Source organism: Sceloporus occidentalis, unplaced genomic scaffold (genome assembly GCF_023333645.1).
Source record: "Sceloporus occidentalis isolate IW3139 unplaced genomic scaffold, rSceOcc1.0.p SCAF_4, whole genome shotgun sequence".
In the NCBI taxonomy this organism is placed as follows: domain Eukaryota; kingdom Metazoa; phylum Chordata; class Lepidosauria; order Squamata; family Phrynosomatidae; genus Sceloporus; species Sceloporus occidentalis.
The window spans coordinates 101,874,842-101,890,928 of NW_028316984.1; the positions used below are offsets into that span (position 1 = coordinate 101,874,842).

The 16,087-nt window shown below is 42.5% G+C and overlaps 1 long non-coding RNA gene across 1 annotated transcript; it reads right to left on the minus strand.

The window, feature by feature from the left end:
- Positions 1 to 14,452: 14,452 nt before the first annotated feature.
- LOC149314426 (uncharacterized) lies at positions 14,453 to 15,862 on the minus strand. Its single transcript, XR_016281126.1, has 3 exons — positions 15,117 to 15,862; positions 14,936 to 15,001; positions 14,453 to 14,814 (listed from the first exon to the last, which is right to left on the minus strand). It is a non-coding gene; the product is annotated as an uncharacterized LOC149314426 (long non-coding RNA).
- Positions 15,863 to 16,087: the final 225 nt, after the last annotated feature.

The following is a 16,087-nucleotide window of genomic DNA, read 5'->3' on the forward strand; positions in this document are numbered from 1 at the left end:
AAACCACAAAGTGTTAGCTAATGGTCATCTGGTTGGTATTAGATTGGTTCTCTAATATTTTGCCCTTTATGGTGTCATTAATCATGACACCTTAAAAAACATGCACAGTTGCACAGCATATGTCATTCAAACAATCACCACATAGTCTTACAAATGAGAAAACCACATATATACTTAAACACACAAATATACACTTTCACCTTGACATTCTTCTTGAGGTCCAGAGATGAGCAGAAAGGCCATGAGACTCAGGGACAGGCCCTAAGATTTGGGAATCCTAACTGTACAAGACATCTCAGGGTGCTTTTTGTTCTAAAAAGTGGGGTATTGTTCTAAAATGTAAGCTCTCTCGGACCTCCCTTTGGTCCCACTCTGAGAAAAGTGAGGCATAGAAAATAAATGAAAATAAATAAATAAATAAATAAATAAATAAATAACATTTCTGCTGTAATAATCAACAAAAATATGTGCTTACTGATATTTCTCTGTGTGCCCTAGCTAGAACCTTTGAATAGAGTCAATTGACTCTTCTGTGAGGGAGGAAGAAAATGTGGGCTGAAAATTAGCTGCAATCCTTCTCTGAAATAGATGATGGAGTAAGAAGCACTCTCTGCCTCAAGGGTAAAGAACTTCCAGGCACAATTCAAAGTTATGGTACCGACTGATAAAACCCTATACTGCTTAGGTCTAGACTATTTGAAAAGCCATATCTCCTCATACGAACCTTCAAGAGTCCTTAGATCTACAAGGAAGGCATAGTCCTGCCACCATCACAGGTGTGCTTACCACTTAGTTAAGATATGAGTAAACCCCCAACATAAAAAGTCCAGCACTCATACCACCCATCCAGGACAGATGAGACCAAGGCATGCTCACTGGCCGAAAGGGTCTCAACCCATCAAATGGCATAAATACAGCAAGGCCTAATGAAACCTAACTGGATGACCAGAAAGGTGAAAAGGGGACCAGCTGGGCAGATGTTGCTTCCTATCACCCCCTCCCAACCCAAACACATTGAAAACTCAAGCAACAGTTGGCAGAAAATAAGAAGAATAAAAAGAGCATGAAAGGTAAGAAAAGCAAAGGAACTAAAACAAGCCTCATGCCCCCCAGAGGTGTGTAGATTAGTGAAAAAGGGGCAAGATAGAATAAGAACGGCCCCCCTCCAAGATGACCAATGTGTCCAAAACACTTAGCTGATGGCTGTTGAGGAGATCTTTTCCACAGCAAAAGCCCAATGAGATCCAGTCTGCATAAAGCAGGAAACAAAAATAGGCATGTGGAGGGATGGACAGGCCTTTTATTGCCTCTGACTCCATGAACAGTGTCCTGGTGTTCTGTGTCACATGTAAAGGTTTAAAGGCTACCTCAGTGGAAACTATCAATGGTGGCTCTTTCCCTGAAGCACCCTGCATTGTGCGGGTTTAGGACCCTGTTTGTGCACAACTCTATGCATGGTGATCATTCAGCTAGAGATATAAGTATTGGGGTAGGGACACTGTATATATGAAAGTGTCTTCACCCCCATACTCATATATCTAGTTGGATGGTCAGCTCTAAACTCTATCACCATCTGGATGATCCAGCTAACATGATTCTCTTTGTTCAATAAACATCCTTATCAATGACTTGGATGATGAAATAGAGGGCATGCTTATCAGATCTGCAGATGACACCAAATTAGGAGGGGTGGCTAATACCCCAGAGGACAGGATCAGAATTCAGATATCTTAATAGAGTTGAGCCAAAACTAACAAAATGAATTTCAACAGGAAGAAATGTAAGGTACTTGATTTAGGAGGGGAGGGGGAATGAAAGGCTCAGATATAGGATGAGTGACACCTGGCTTGACAACAGTACATGCAAAAGGGATTTGATAATATTACACCACAAGCTGAGCATGAGTCAACAGTTTGATGTAGCAGGTTAAAAAAAACAATATTATCCTAGGCTGCATCAATTGAAGTGTAGCATCCAAACAAAGGGAAATAATGGCGCGGTACAGAGCGCCAAAAAGAGGTGCCTCCATGACACCTCTCCTTGCTCCGCAACAGCACTGCAGCAACCAAATTATGTGGCACTGCTGTGCAGCAAGAAAGGAGCGTGTGGAAGTGTCTCTTTTTTTTGCGGCACACTTCCATCGCCCCAAAGTGCCAGTGACAGCGCAGTGACATACCAGCGGCGCAGCCCTGTTTAGAGGCTGCGCTTCTGGCACGTCATCACTGCATGCACCATCTGAATGGTGCTGCACAGCTGCGGCGTGCTCATGGCATGCTAGGGTTGTGGGCTGTGTGTACGCCCCACCCCCAAGCAACCCTAGCATGTCATGGGTGCGCTGCAAAGGGCCCGCCTGTACTGGGCCAATAGGACCATTCTATTCTGCTTTGGTCAGACCTCATCTGGATAACTATTTCAGTTCTGATCACCACAATTCAAGAGGGATCCAGAAGATCTGGCATGATCCTGGGGTAATCAGCAGTGCCCTGGCGTAATTAGACCCCTGGTTTGCCACAGAGTTTTCTTGAAACTCTGCAACACCACTTAACTATTTACACTGCTACTTGTTTTCCTTACCATGCCGTGCCATTGCTCTTATGCAGCAGTCCCCCATAATCGTGTCTGACACAGAAACAGGTTGCCTGTCCACATAGGTGCAGCGAAGCACCCCGTATCCACATTAGACACATCAACAGAGGTCTGCTGTCCAAAAGTGATAGCATGGCAAGATAAGGAGCACACACTGGTAGAGGATCCTGGATCGACTGGGGCCAGGATATCATGGGCTGAGCTCATGCTATCTGGGTCTATCAATCTGATCTTCTATAGCTGATCTCAAAGAACATTCCCACTTCTGACTTTGATAGCATGGAAAACATGGTCATTTTATTGATTGGTAGCAGTACTGCTGTTCGTTTTACTGACTGTATTTTTTAGATAATACTGTATCTTGTATTTTGTATTGTTGATTTTACTTTTTGTTGTAATCCTGCCTTGATCTGCAGGGATAGGTGGGAAATATAAATAAAATGTTGTTGTTGTTGTTGTTGTTGTTGTTGTTGTTATATGCTCAGCCCCCATGTGCTTGATCATTTACTACACATCTGATTGATAATTCCAGAGAAGTTTCAGTCACATAGGACTCTTGATCCAATTTTTCCAGATCATTTTGGGGAATGGGGTGTCCACCACCTTAGCCTAGTCTTGGGAAGTGCTTAAGCATCCCTACTCCCTGTGCATGCCTTCCCATGTCAAAAGAAAGTTGCAACAAGCCCCAATAACTGTAGATATTCCTCAAGTTCTTTCTACACTTCTTTTAAGTACTGAATTTCGTCAATAAAAGAAAAAAAGCATGTCCTCTCCAAATTCAAATATGCAGTTTAATAATAGATTACAAGCAAAAGGTGTGGGGAAAGGCACAAAGGGAGAGACTGATCAGTCAAAATTGTAGCATGATAAAACAAAGTTACAGTAATGGGAATCACACAAAAGGTTTACAGATCCATACATAAAATCATGTGTCAAGAAAGCCCTTTTGTTTCAAATGTAAACAATTATTTTCTTTTCTACAAGCACACCACAATAGTCAGGGGAAGGAGCACTCTGTAGAGTTATTGGTAAGTTTTGGGGGTTTTTTACAAGCTTTTCCCCACTCTTGTACCTGACCAAAGGAAATATGTTAATATTGACAAATTGTATTTCTACATTAGGCATACAGTAGTACTCCCAAGCAGCAATACTTTAATGTGTTTTACACATTTGATCAGCCAATATGTCTTGGCTTTCATCCTTCGAAAGATAAAAAAATAGAGGAGGGGCCTTTTCACGGCATACAGTTTAAGCACTATGATTCCACTTTAACTGACATGGCTCAGTTCTATGAAATACTAGGCTTTGCAGTTTCAGGAGAAAAGTTCATCTCATGCCTAATCAAACTGCAGATCCTAGGAATCTTTATGCTGGTCCAATGGTTTGAGCATTGGACTATGACTCTGGATAGTTGGGTTTGACTCTCCACTTGGCCATGAAAACCTTTTGGGTGACCTTAAGCAACTCACAGTCTCTCAGTCTCAGAGGGTGGCAATGGCAAAGTCTCTCTGAAGAACTTTGCCAAAAAAACAAAACAAAACTATGGCAGTATCCAGACCGGTGCAAAGCGCCAGCCTGAATACATACTAGGGTTGCCTTCGGGTGTCCTTTCCAGATGCCCCGCAACCCTATTATGTGGCCGCGGCTTTGTAATGGTGGCGCACTTTCTACATGGCACTGCCATTACGATGTCATGGCCGCGCCGTAGCCAAACAACGCGGCACAGACATGATGTCCTGGCACTGCTGCAGGGCGCTTGTGCGCTCTTTCAGTGGCACCAGAAGGAGCTCCGTTTCGGAGCTCCTTCAGCCACACGTATCACTGGCACAGCCTTTAAATGGCCGTGCCAGAGTTACAGAGAGAAAGGGCCTGAGCAGCCCCTTTCTCCCTTTCCCCGCCGCTGTTGGGGTGTCCTTGGGGCATGAAGCCCCAAGGACACCCCTTTCCAGGCTGCGGGGAAGCGGCTTTTTGCCGCTTCCCCGAGGCCAGGAAAAGCAGAGGATCAGGGCCTCTGGCGCTGCCGCTGTGGTAGCTGAGGCCCTGATCCATCGGGGAAAGGGGCAGGTGCAGGCCGCCTGTATCCCACCTATGATAGGTTAGCCTTGGGTCACCATAAGTTGGTAATGACTTGAAGGAGAACACCACACACATTTACAAAAAAGAATCGAATGCTATAACTGTGTAGTGTTGAAGGGATTCTTTCATTCCATTAAGGTGTTTGTTTTTTTGCACTCACCACTCTTCCCCACTCCACTCCAGTTTGCCCCACCCTCTATCTCTGGTGTCCTATGCTATTCTAGCATCACAGTTGAAAGAGCTGTGGAACTGGAAAACATGCTAGCATCTGTTTAGGAGAGTTTCTTATGTGAATGGAATGCCTCCTTCTGTTCACAGAAAAAACTGAGATCCAGCTTTTACAGCTTTGTAGCTACATGTTATCTTTTTTATTTGGCTAGTATTTGCATATTATTTAATTAAAAGTTTTTAAAAAATAAAATACAATAATGCAGTGCACGCACACAATTAGCCACAATTCCCAGTTGCATGTCCCCTAATCCCCTGATTGTTTACTCAAGTATGAATTCTCCTGTGTTCAACAAGACTTAATTCCTTATGTACATAAGGTTGCTTGCAGCTATAGCACCATGTGAGTTAAATCTAAAATCAGTTGCTCCCTGAGATGTACTAAAAGAACTTCATATTGATCTGAGAGATCATGATTAAAAATTCCATTCAGCAGACAAATGATCTCTGGCAATGTAGTGTTTCCCAAGCAAAACATGGGTTGTCCAACTTTCATTCATCTGAAAGCTGAAATGGCTACTTTCTTCATAACTACTTGGCACACATGCAGAAGCTCTACAATGACAGGAAACACACTTTCTAGAAAAAGTAGCCTTTGAAGAAGCCTCTTAAAGCACTACACAAATGGTTCACAACCTTTGGCCCACCAGTGACTTCAACTCTCTAAAAAACACAGCCAATGTGGGCAATGGTCAGGGCATTGAGGACCCAAACATCTGAAAGACAAAAGGCTGAGAACTATGTACAGTATTCGGCAAACTATGAAGATATCAGTTTATGCTGCTGTTTGTTACACCTAGGTTAATTCAATGGTCTCACTGAATGAGTAACTGATCCACACACACAACATATGGCACAATATATACCCCTCTGATGGTTGTGCAAAAATGGATTTTGTACCAAATAAACTTTTTTTCTATTAAAAACCTATCACTTTGCACAAAAATATCTCTGCAATATGTGCAAAATATTTTCTGTGCAGAACCACTGCTTTTCATAACAAACATTTTTTCACCAAAAAAGTCACAACATTATGGTTTTTTTAGCCAGTTGATGATTTTCTTTTCATTATTATTATTTTTATTGATGACAGTTTTTTTATTAATTTTTGTAAGCTTTTATACAACACACCATAAACACAACATAAATACATGAATACAACACATTAACATACACAATCCCCCTACACTACATTAACACCTCTACACCTACACACAAACAGACAAATACTACATTCTATGTATTCTTTTGAATACATGTATTCATCTGAAACTATCTCCTTATACCGCTGCTTCGATCCCATGTCCTGTTACTTCAGAAAGAGAATATAGATAAGAAAAAAAAAACATAGACTGTCTCTCTTGACACTTTTTTAAAACACAACTAACATAAAAACCAGTACTTCCTGCTACTTGCATTTTTCATAAGATCCTAATGATTTCTATTTGTAATATCTTAACCTATCTCTCAAAGTTCCCCCCATCTAACATAAAAGTTAACTATTTTTATTCACAAATAACCCCCCTAACCCTAGTGCGCGCTCTGCGCACACAAAATGCAAGCGGCCGTTCCACACGGCCGCCGCCATGAGGACGTCACGGCCACGCTGCCTCTATACGGGGTGGCGCGGACGTGACATCCTCGCTCCGCGCCAGGGCGCTTAGTGCGCCCTTAGCGCGGAGCAGGAAGGAGCTCCGTTTCGGAGCTCCTTCCTGGTTTGGTCCGCTGGGCGCAGCCTTCACACGGCTGTGCCCAGTGGACCAAAGGAAAAAGGGGCCAAGCAGCCCCTTTCTCCTCCTCCCCGCCGCCACGGGGTGTCCTTGGGGCTTGAAGCCCCAGGGACACCCCTTTTCGGGCTGCAGGAAAGGGCCTTTTGCCGCTTCCCCGCAGCCCGAAAAGCGGCGGATCAGGGCCTCAGAGGCTGCCGCTCTGGATGCTGAGGCCCCGATACAGCGGGGAAAGGGGCGGGTGCAGCCCACCCCAAACAGGCGGTTTGTAACCTGCCTCGCTTAGCTTTCGTGTTTTAATTCACTAGGTAAACCTTCTAAATGTTTGACTATAGGGGATCTGCATCTATTATTTTAATCTCTACACATTATTTACTTAAAACTATAAGTAATTATCTCATATAGACTACTGCTCTCAGTTTCTAATTTTCGCTTTATATGCCTTTAATGTATTCTCCATTTTCTTTAGATTTCTGTACTTCCCGGCCTCTCTTCTTCTTTTCCTTCTCCCTCTTCTTCCTCTTCTTCTTCTTCGGATTGTGGATCGCTTTTTTTGAGCTCTCTTTTGTATTTTCTGATGAAGTCTTTCATTTTCATTATAGAGTTTATTTTAAATGTTTCACTTTTAAATCTGAATGTTACGCCTTCCAATCTATCCCAACTGTAAATAATGTCGTTATTGATGACAGTTTTAAACAAAGACACCATACAGATAACCCCACACAAACAACTCACTTCTAATACCCATCTGTCCCTCCCTTCTATTAACATATATTTAATTTCCTACATTTCCCCTATTTTCTATTCTGTCCTAAATACATACGCTTATAATGCACACATATAAACTTCTAATACTCAGACATCTGACTTCTTTCTTCTCTAAAGCCCGAGGCAGGCGGGCAAGAAGCAGCATGCCTGCACTGATTGTAGGGTTCTGGAACGTGCAGCAACTGCATGCTGTAGAACCCTAGAATGTGCCACTGCCGCCGCCATCATCCCAAGATCGCATCCATACAGGGTGTGTGTGCATGACGCAAGAGTGGCACAATGTCATGGACACATCACAGTGCACCAATGGTGTACTCATGATGCCGTCCATGCGCGTCAAGAAGAACCCAGTTTTTCTGGGTTCTTTTTGGTTGGGAGGGACGCCGCGTGGTTTGGCTGCTGCGGTGTCCCTCCGGAGCAAAACTGGGTGCCTGCAGCCTGGACTTTCACAGAGTTATGTACTGGGCCTAAGTTAACTGTATACTTTAATATATCCCTTGTATAGACTTCCTTTAATAATATTTATAGATTGTATATTTCTAATCCAAAGTTTTTATACTACCGGCCAAGTCATTTTTAAATTCATGTATATTCGTTGTCCCCAATGCAAATGCATCACTTTTTGTCAAATCTCTCTATGCCAATTAAAAGTTCATACCATTCATGTTAATGTTAGTGGTCCCATTAGTTTTGGTTTAATCATACTCTGTTATAAATATATTAATTCCATTGCTCCTTCATACATTCATATACTAAATGCCAATCTTCTTTAGTTTTAGGTGATGGCTCATTTTTAAATATTTATGTCAGTTTGTCCATCTCTATTATTTCAATTAATTTCATTATCCATTCATCTTTACTAGGAGTATCCGTTATTTTCCATTTTTGTGCCAATAGTATCCTTGCCATATCTGTCATATAGAAAAGCAACTTTCCATACTTTTTTTCAATTTCACTTTCAAAAATTCCCAATAAAAAGTTTTCTGTTCTCCGGTCTATATTAATATGCAGTATATTACAAATTGTTGCCCTTATTTCCTTCCAATAGTTTTTCACTTGTTTGCATTTCCACCAGCAGTGTAAACATATCCCTACCGCATCCCCACATTTTCAACATTTATTATTTTTATTTTTGTAAATTATAGCTAACCTTTCCAAAGTTAAATACCAACGATAAAACATTTTGTACCAGCCAGTTGACGATTTTCTTGATGTGGTGCTTCGATAGGTCAGTACACCCTTTTGGACCACAAAATGTAGAAGTATAATTTATGTCCCTATTGTTCTCATTGTTATCTACCAAAATTAAGGAGAAGACTTCAGGGATTTTATTGCTCTTGTGCCAAAAAATCTGGTTGGTTTTGTCTGCTATGGACCTTAATGTGGTTAGCAGTGGTATTGAGTGCATTTTTCTACTCTGCCTCAGGTAGCAAAAACATCTCCACTGAAATAAGCAGGGGGTAGCCTTGATCACTGTATAACTTCTATTTACTTACGTGGGAAGGAATGCATCTCTTTAGATTTCAACTGCTTGGGATGCAATAGTTAATCTGTATTGCTCCAGAAAATGATAACCATTGACAATCTGTTTGAAAATCCTTTAGAAGGTCTCCTCCCCTGACCTTTTGGTACATTGTCCTTTTTTCTAAAGGAATTCAGAACCCCTTTGAAAAGGGCAGCCAATGCTTTTGTGGTACCACAGGATTTGTGATTGAGTGAGTCATTCTTTTATTGCTATTATCTGGCTTCTACATAAGAGCATTCTGCGAAAGATGAAGCAATCTTGTAGCTAATGCAGGAAGAATGAGACTGGCAAAGCAAGAAAAATAAGTAATTAACTTTAATGGAAGCCAAACCAGAATTAATAAGTTATTTCTGAAAGTTTTAAAAGTTCTGTTTTGAAAATTATTTCTTCAGTATTGTCCTGAAATGATTCACCCATATGCAATGTTAGTTTACTCCATTCTGAAAGCAGCATCCCTTTTATGTTGATCATCCTAGCCTTGGGAACAGAAGAAGGGTTTTTGCATTTATGGTCCTTGTCTTTATTCATTTACTATAGATTCATAGAATCATAGAGTTGGAAGGGGCCCCACAGGCCTCATTTGTGAATGTGGCACTATTGCCTCAACTTCAAATGACCCTTTAAAAGCCTGTCAGTCATCAAGAATAGCAGGAGAGGGTTCTTCAGATAGACATGCCCAGCTCTCCCCTACCAGGAAGTAAAACTGCAACAAAGAGTCATGGCAGATCCCTTAGGGGTCTGTTTCTGCTCTCAAGAACATCACTGACTGGCAGGAGGGGGCTAGTCATGTCATCCTGAAGTACCACACTTAACACCAGTACACACCTCCATTGCTCCGGATCATTGCCTGGGACTTAAGGATGGTCTCAGGCATTGGGTGGGGAGTTAACACACAGCTACAATACAGTGGACCCTTGTTATACGCTGGGGTTTGGTTCCAAGATCCCCCGTGTATAACAAAATCCGTGTATGCTCAAGTCCCGTTAAATATAATGACATAGCAAAATGGTGTCCCTTTTAAAAAATGGAACATCAAGGTAAATGTATACTTTTTTGGAACATTTTCAAACCGTGTATGATTGAATCCGTGTATAAAAAATCCGTGTATAAGAAGGACCGACTGTACTGTGGCTGTGTGTTTGATGCATGATATTGGACATCCAACGAAGGACACTTCACCACTTTCTGAAGCTTCCCATTCTACTGCTTGTCTTGATGTTTAGGTGGAATCTCTTTTCTTATAATTTAAATCCCTTGAAGACATTCATGCATTAGCATCTGGAGTTCTGGAGTATCAGAATACAAGCTTGCTCTATGTTCTACATAACCTCCCTTCACATCTGTGAGTCACTAGGGGGTGGAGCTAGCAGACTAGCTCTATTTAACTCCTTCCAGAGCCTTCCAGAGTAGTTCCTGCCAGAGAAGAGGAGGAGAGAAGGAGCTGGGCAGCCATTTTGAGTGGTGACTGTTTGAATTTTTTAAAAAACTCTAGGAGAGTTTACTAGTTGCTGAGGGGGCAGAGCTTCTGTGAGTCACATCTGAGTGTCACTAGGGGTGGAGCTAGCAAACTAGCTCTATTTAACTCCTTCCAAACCACACACCTAATGGCGCGCAAGTTTTTTTTAAAAAAAATCCAAAACAAATCTACAGCAGAGGCAGCAGGTGAGGAGCAAACCTTTAGTCAGAGGAGATTATCGCACTGCGTTCTGAGAACGTTCCATATCATCACGTGATGAGACCGTTCCTGGAACGGATATTACCGCATTAGCAATCAAAACGTGATGAGAACGTGATCAGAACGGCAGTTTACCGCACTGCGATTCCTTTTTCTTGAAACCGTTCTCAGAACGGTTTGCTATAGCGCATGCGTATTAGATCTTGGGGGCGGTGTACCAATGACGTCGCCACTCGGTGGTTGTTTTTAACCGGAAGTCGTCCGGTGACTTCCTTGTGGGGTGTAAAGATGGCGTCGGAGAAAGCATGGTTTGATCTTGTGAGCATGGTAGAGAAAGAAGAAGAGCGAAGAAGGAGAAGAATGAGTCGCATTGCTAAATCACTGGTCCTCATTTCGCGCCGGAGGGCTGCTCTGAGTAAGATTGCAGTCATGGCTGCCAGCGGCAATCTTGATATATCCAGTTGTCTGGCATGGATGGCGACCTGGCCTCGCATCCCACGTTGGTGGCAGCAACCCCGGGAGCGGACCAACTGGTGGAGTGACGAAGTCCTCCAGAGATGGGATAACGACATGTGGGTTTCTAACTTCCGCATGTCTAAAGAAACCCTTTTTGATCTGGCCAGCATCTTGAGACCAGAGCTGGAGCGTGGGGAGTCTAGATTCCGGAGTCCCATCCCGGTGGAGAAGAGAGTGGCCCTGACTATTTGGTGGCTCTCAAGCCCTCTGATGTATAGGAAGGTGGCTTCCCGTTTCGAGGTTGGAGCATCCACAGCTGCAGAAATCGCCATCGAGGTGTGCCTTGCCATGGAGAAGCTGCTGCTGAGGAAAACTATCCAGCTTGGAAACTACCACACGGTGTGTATCAATATTACTTTTAAACCTAAGACTTCTGGGTGCAAATGCATTAATGCATATCTAAAGATAGATAGGTTTTGCTTATGTAATACCATTAAGATATGTTTACATCCTGCCTTTTCCTTGTTTGGGAAAAAAAGAAAGGCTTTCAATTACCTTTGCAATTATGGGGGTGGGTTAATGATCCTGGGCTTGGGGCATGGATTTAAAAGGTGCATCTCTGCTGCTGGCTTCTCTGTTATCCAGCTGTGTTGGGGGGGTGGTCCTGGGCTTGGGGCATGGATTTAAAAGGTGCATCTCTGCTGCTGGCTTCTCTCTTATCCAGCTGTGCTGGGGGGTGGTCCTGGGCTTGGAGCATGCACTTCGGAGGTGCATCTCTGCTGCTGGCCTCTCTCTTATCCAGCTGTGCTGGGGGGTGGTCCTGGGCTTGAAGCATGCACTTCGGAGGTGCATCTCTGCTGCTGGCTTCTCTCTTATCCAGCTGTGCTGGGGGGTGGTCCTGGGCTTGGAGCATGCACTTCGGAGGTGCATCTCTGCTGCTGGCCTCTCTCTTATCCAGCTGTGCTGGGGGGTGGTCCTGGGCTTGGAGCATGCACTTCGGAGGTGCATCTCTGCTGCTGGCTTCTCTCTTATCCAGCTGTGCTGGGGGGTGGTCCTGGGCTTGGAGCATGCACTTCGGAGGTGCATCTCTGCTGTTGGCCTCTCTCTTATCCAGCTGTGCTGTTGTGGTTTGCTATTCTGAAAAAATGTATCTTGATATATTTGCAAGAGTTGATATGTGAACAAGTAACATCTGGATTCCCCTTCAGTGTGTTCTAGGTATATATATAAACCATAATAATTTCTATTGTCCTTTTTATGCTTTTGTCTCTTTGATCCCAGGTTCATATACCAAATAATAATAATGCATCATCAGATATGAAATATGTTAACCCACTTTTTTGATATCCCAAATTTATTATACCTTTGCCTTTTTTCAGATTATGGATGGATTTCAGAGACTCGGATTCCCACACTGCATAGGAGCTATTGATGGCACTCATATTTCTGTTTGCCCACCGCTGGGACGCAGAGAGGAATACATCAACCGCAAGCAGGGATTTTCAATTGTTCTGCAAGCAACTACAGATCACAGTGGGAGGTTTATTGACATTGAAGTAGGGAATTGTGGGAGATCACATGACAGCCACATATTTACCAATTCCGCTATCTGTCAAGTGATGGATGAAGGCTGTTTTGTGCCCGGAAATCCCACCCTTCATGTCCACGATGTAGCCATTCCTCCACTGATTATAGGGGATGGTGCCTACCCAATCAGGAAATGGCTCATGACACCATATCGTGGAGAATTAACACCTGACAAACTTGCTTATAACACCGCCCATTGCAAGGCAAGATGCGTGGTGGAGAGGTCTTTTTCGCGATTGAAATCTAGGTGGGGGTGTCTGTCTGGTAGACTAACTGTGAAAGAGGAAAATTTCATCTCTGTTGTCACAGCATGTGCCATACTGCACAATATTTGCGAGACGAGGGGAGAAGTGCTTGATCCCGATGTAGAGCCACCTGCGAAAATTGTCCTCCCCGCTTTAGCGAATAACATCAGAGGACACTCTACAAATCACAAAAAAGAGGGTCAAACTGTTAGATCTGCAGTAACTAACATTATTTTGGGTCGTTAACACCAGAAACTGACATTATTTGATGTTTCATAACATCACCTCAGTTATGGCAACAGCATTGATCTGATCAAAACGTTTCTTCTTGGTTTACCTTTGTATCAATCTATAAATGTTGATATACATGTGTTTGACAACATGTCATGTACAACATGTGAATAACTTTACCAGACGGCAATGTTGAATCACGGTTGTTTAGATTCTTTTTTCTTTTAACTTTTTTTTCCCCAATCAGGTTCTGCTAGTGGTGTTTATATTATTGTGGGGTATAAATACCCGACTGTTATAGATTAGCTTCATGGTTTACCCAAATTTTGGAAATCTATTTTGAAGTGTTATACAATTGCTATATTGATGTTTCAAATATCCTTTTTTGGGAATATAGGAAAACAATGGTGTAAAAATGGCTTGTTTATATTACATTTATATTAATACATCATGTTTCCTACCTTGAAAACCAAAAGGAAGGCTGTTCTAGAAACCATTGCTGAATAATGTTGCTATTGTTGTGGAAATGTTTAGGTATATTAAGGACGGTAGACCAATTTCTGAGAACACAGCTGTATTTTATCAACAATATAACTTAACATTTTAAAACACGATTAAATATCCTTTTTCTTTTGGAAAAAAACCGTCTGGTGGCTTGTTTTCCATTATGTCAACAAAGCACGCATTTATATACACTGTATATACATTAGGTGAGAACATATCCATATATACATGGTGACATACAAAACCTTTCCTTAACATGAAAATGAAATTTTACTGTGGTTCAAGGAGAAATGGTTTAAGTCCCTCTTTATCGGTCACAAAGGGCACGTAACAGGGTAAACATAGAATGCTGAAACATATCTGAGGTTTCAAAACAGAACCTTTTCCCTATATGTTTCCCTTATGGGGAAAATATTTTTTTTTTCTTGATTATCCTCCCAGTACGAGAACTGCATGGTTTATCTTGGTTTTGAACAGGTGCAACTGCGCCTTGCAAGGAAGATGTTCCTGCATTGCTCACACATTGCACGGTTCCAATGCAGCCTTCATTTTCTGGGAGATCAGTGACTGCAACATCATTCTGAACATCCCTGTTGATGTTCTCTAATGTGTTGTCACCATCTCTAATTTCACTACTAGGAGTGACAGGACAACCATCAGGAGCATAAGCAGGAGGAAGTTCATCAAAGAGTTCAGGGGAATTGTTCCCTTGACATTTCCCACCAAAATCCGATGTGGATGGTTGCTCCTGGAAATCTGTAAAGACAGCTGGGCCTGGTGTTGAAGGAGGAATATCACACGGAGATGCCCTGAATTATGTGTGCATAGTTCCTTGGGCAACAGTATCATGTTGCCCCGTTGGAAGTGCACATTCATGATCTACTTTCCTCCGGTACAGTTCAGTCATGGTCTCCATGTACTGCAACATTCTCTGTCTGTCCTGTGCACTTCTCCTTACATCTTCCTCCATAATATTTACAAGTTCCATTTCTGTCCTCCTACAGTCTTTCATGCTGTCGTGTACAATTTCCATGAACCGTTCCTGTGTTCTCCGGGTAAGTTGGGCCTCTCGACTTGCACTCTGCATTATAGTGCGCGCAATATGTTCTCCTCTTCTGGCGCGACGATTCCTGTTCCTGTTTGAACGCAGTCTTGTTCCAGGAGACAGCAATACATTGGGTGGTTCGTCCTCTGGATCGTTAGGTACTGAAATTTAAAAATTAGTGAAAATAGATTAAGCCCACAGGAAGGAAATTTATTTCTAATGGTAGCATCATGTAAAGGGTTGTAGACAAAGAATTTTCTTAGAAAAGCAGATGCTACCTACCATTGCTTGTACCGCTTGTATCATCTGCACGTCTTTCCAAGTCACCCAATTGTTCTCCAGTCGCACCTTCAAAGTGGAGCATTAAACACCAACGTTATTTCTTTTGAACACATATACAGGTTCACAATATTTATGAAGAAAACAGAGATCCAGAAATTGACATAAATTTATATATGACTACCTGCTATTTGCGTAGGTCCACTTTCCAAAATTGTGACAGGTATCGTAATGACTGTGTCATCGAGACAAGTGTCATCAGAATCTGAAAAATGCAAGGGGAAAAAAAGAGTAAAGCCTTTGTCTTTTTAACAAAATAATGTTGTCACGCACATAGCAGAAATCTTCAGGCATTACAGATGGGCAACTTGCCTTCATCACTGTCTTGTCTGGTAGTTGTTTCTTGGGTGCTTCCTTCGCCTGTGTTAGCCATGGAGGTGGATGCGGTTTCTTGATTCACATTTGTGGTTTCACCCTCCCTTTCAAAATCAAGACTTCGGGATAACCTGTTAGGGGTGATGCTAACATCCCCATGAAAGATTTCCTCTAGTTCCCTATAAAAGGGACATGTAATAGGGTTGCTTCCACTTCTCTGATTGTGTTTCACAACCTTTCTGTACTCAAATCTCAATTTTTTTGATTTAGATCTGCATTCCTCGGCAGATCTGACATGGTTCCTCTTTGCCATTTCATCAGATACAACTTTAAATTTATCCAAATTTCTGTAATTCTTTTTTAATTTGGTCTGCAATTTTTGTTCTTTCCATATCTCCAATAAGGCCAAAACTTCATTGGCACTCCACACCCTCCCCCTTGCTTGTGCGGAGGCACTGCTTTCGGTCACTGCATGGCTATCCATGGCTTTCCTAATTACAGAAAGTATAAAATAATACTGTCTGCAATTTAATTATAGAGGCTGTGAAATAAACTTCTGCGTTAGCACTTAGCTGCTGCTGCTGGCTCTCTGCACTCCCAAACTCCCGGCACTGCAGTAAAAGCACTAGAGGGCGCAAGTCTAGTTTTGGCGCCAAGAATCCCTGCACAGTGATGACGTTGCAAATCCCTCTTCCCGCTGGACTTTTCGGAGTGGCCGAAGTTATTGGGAAGCAGTGATGGCGCGTAGTAAGGGATCCAAATGGGTCAATAAGGAGATTG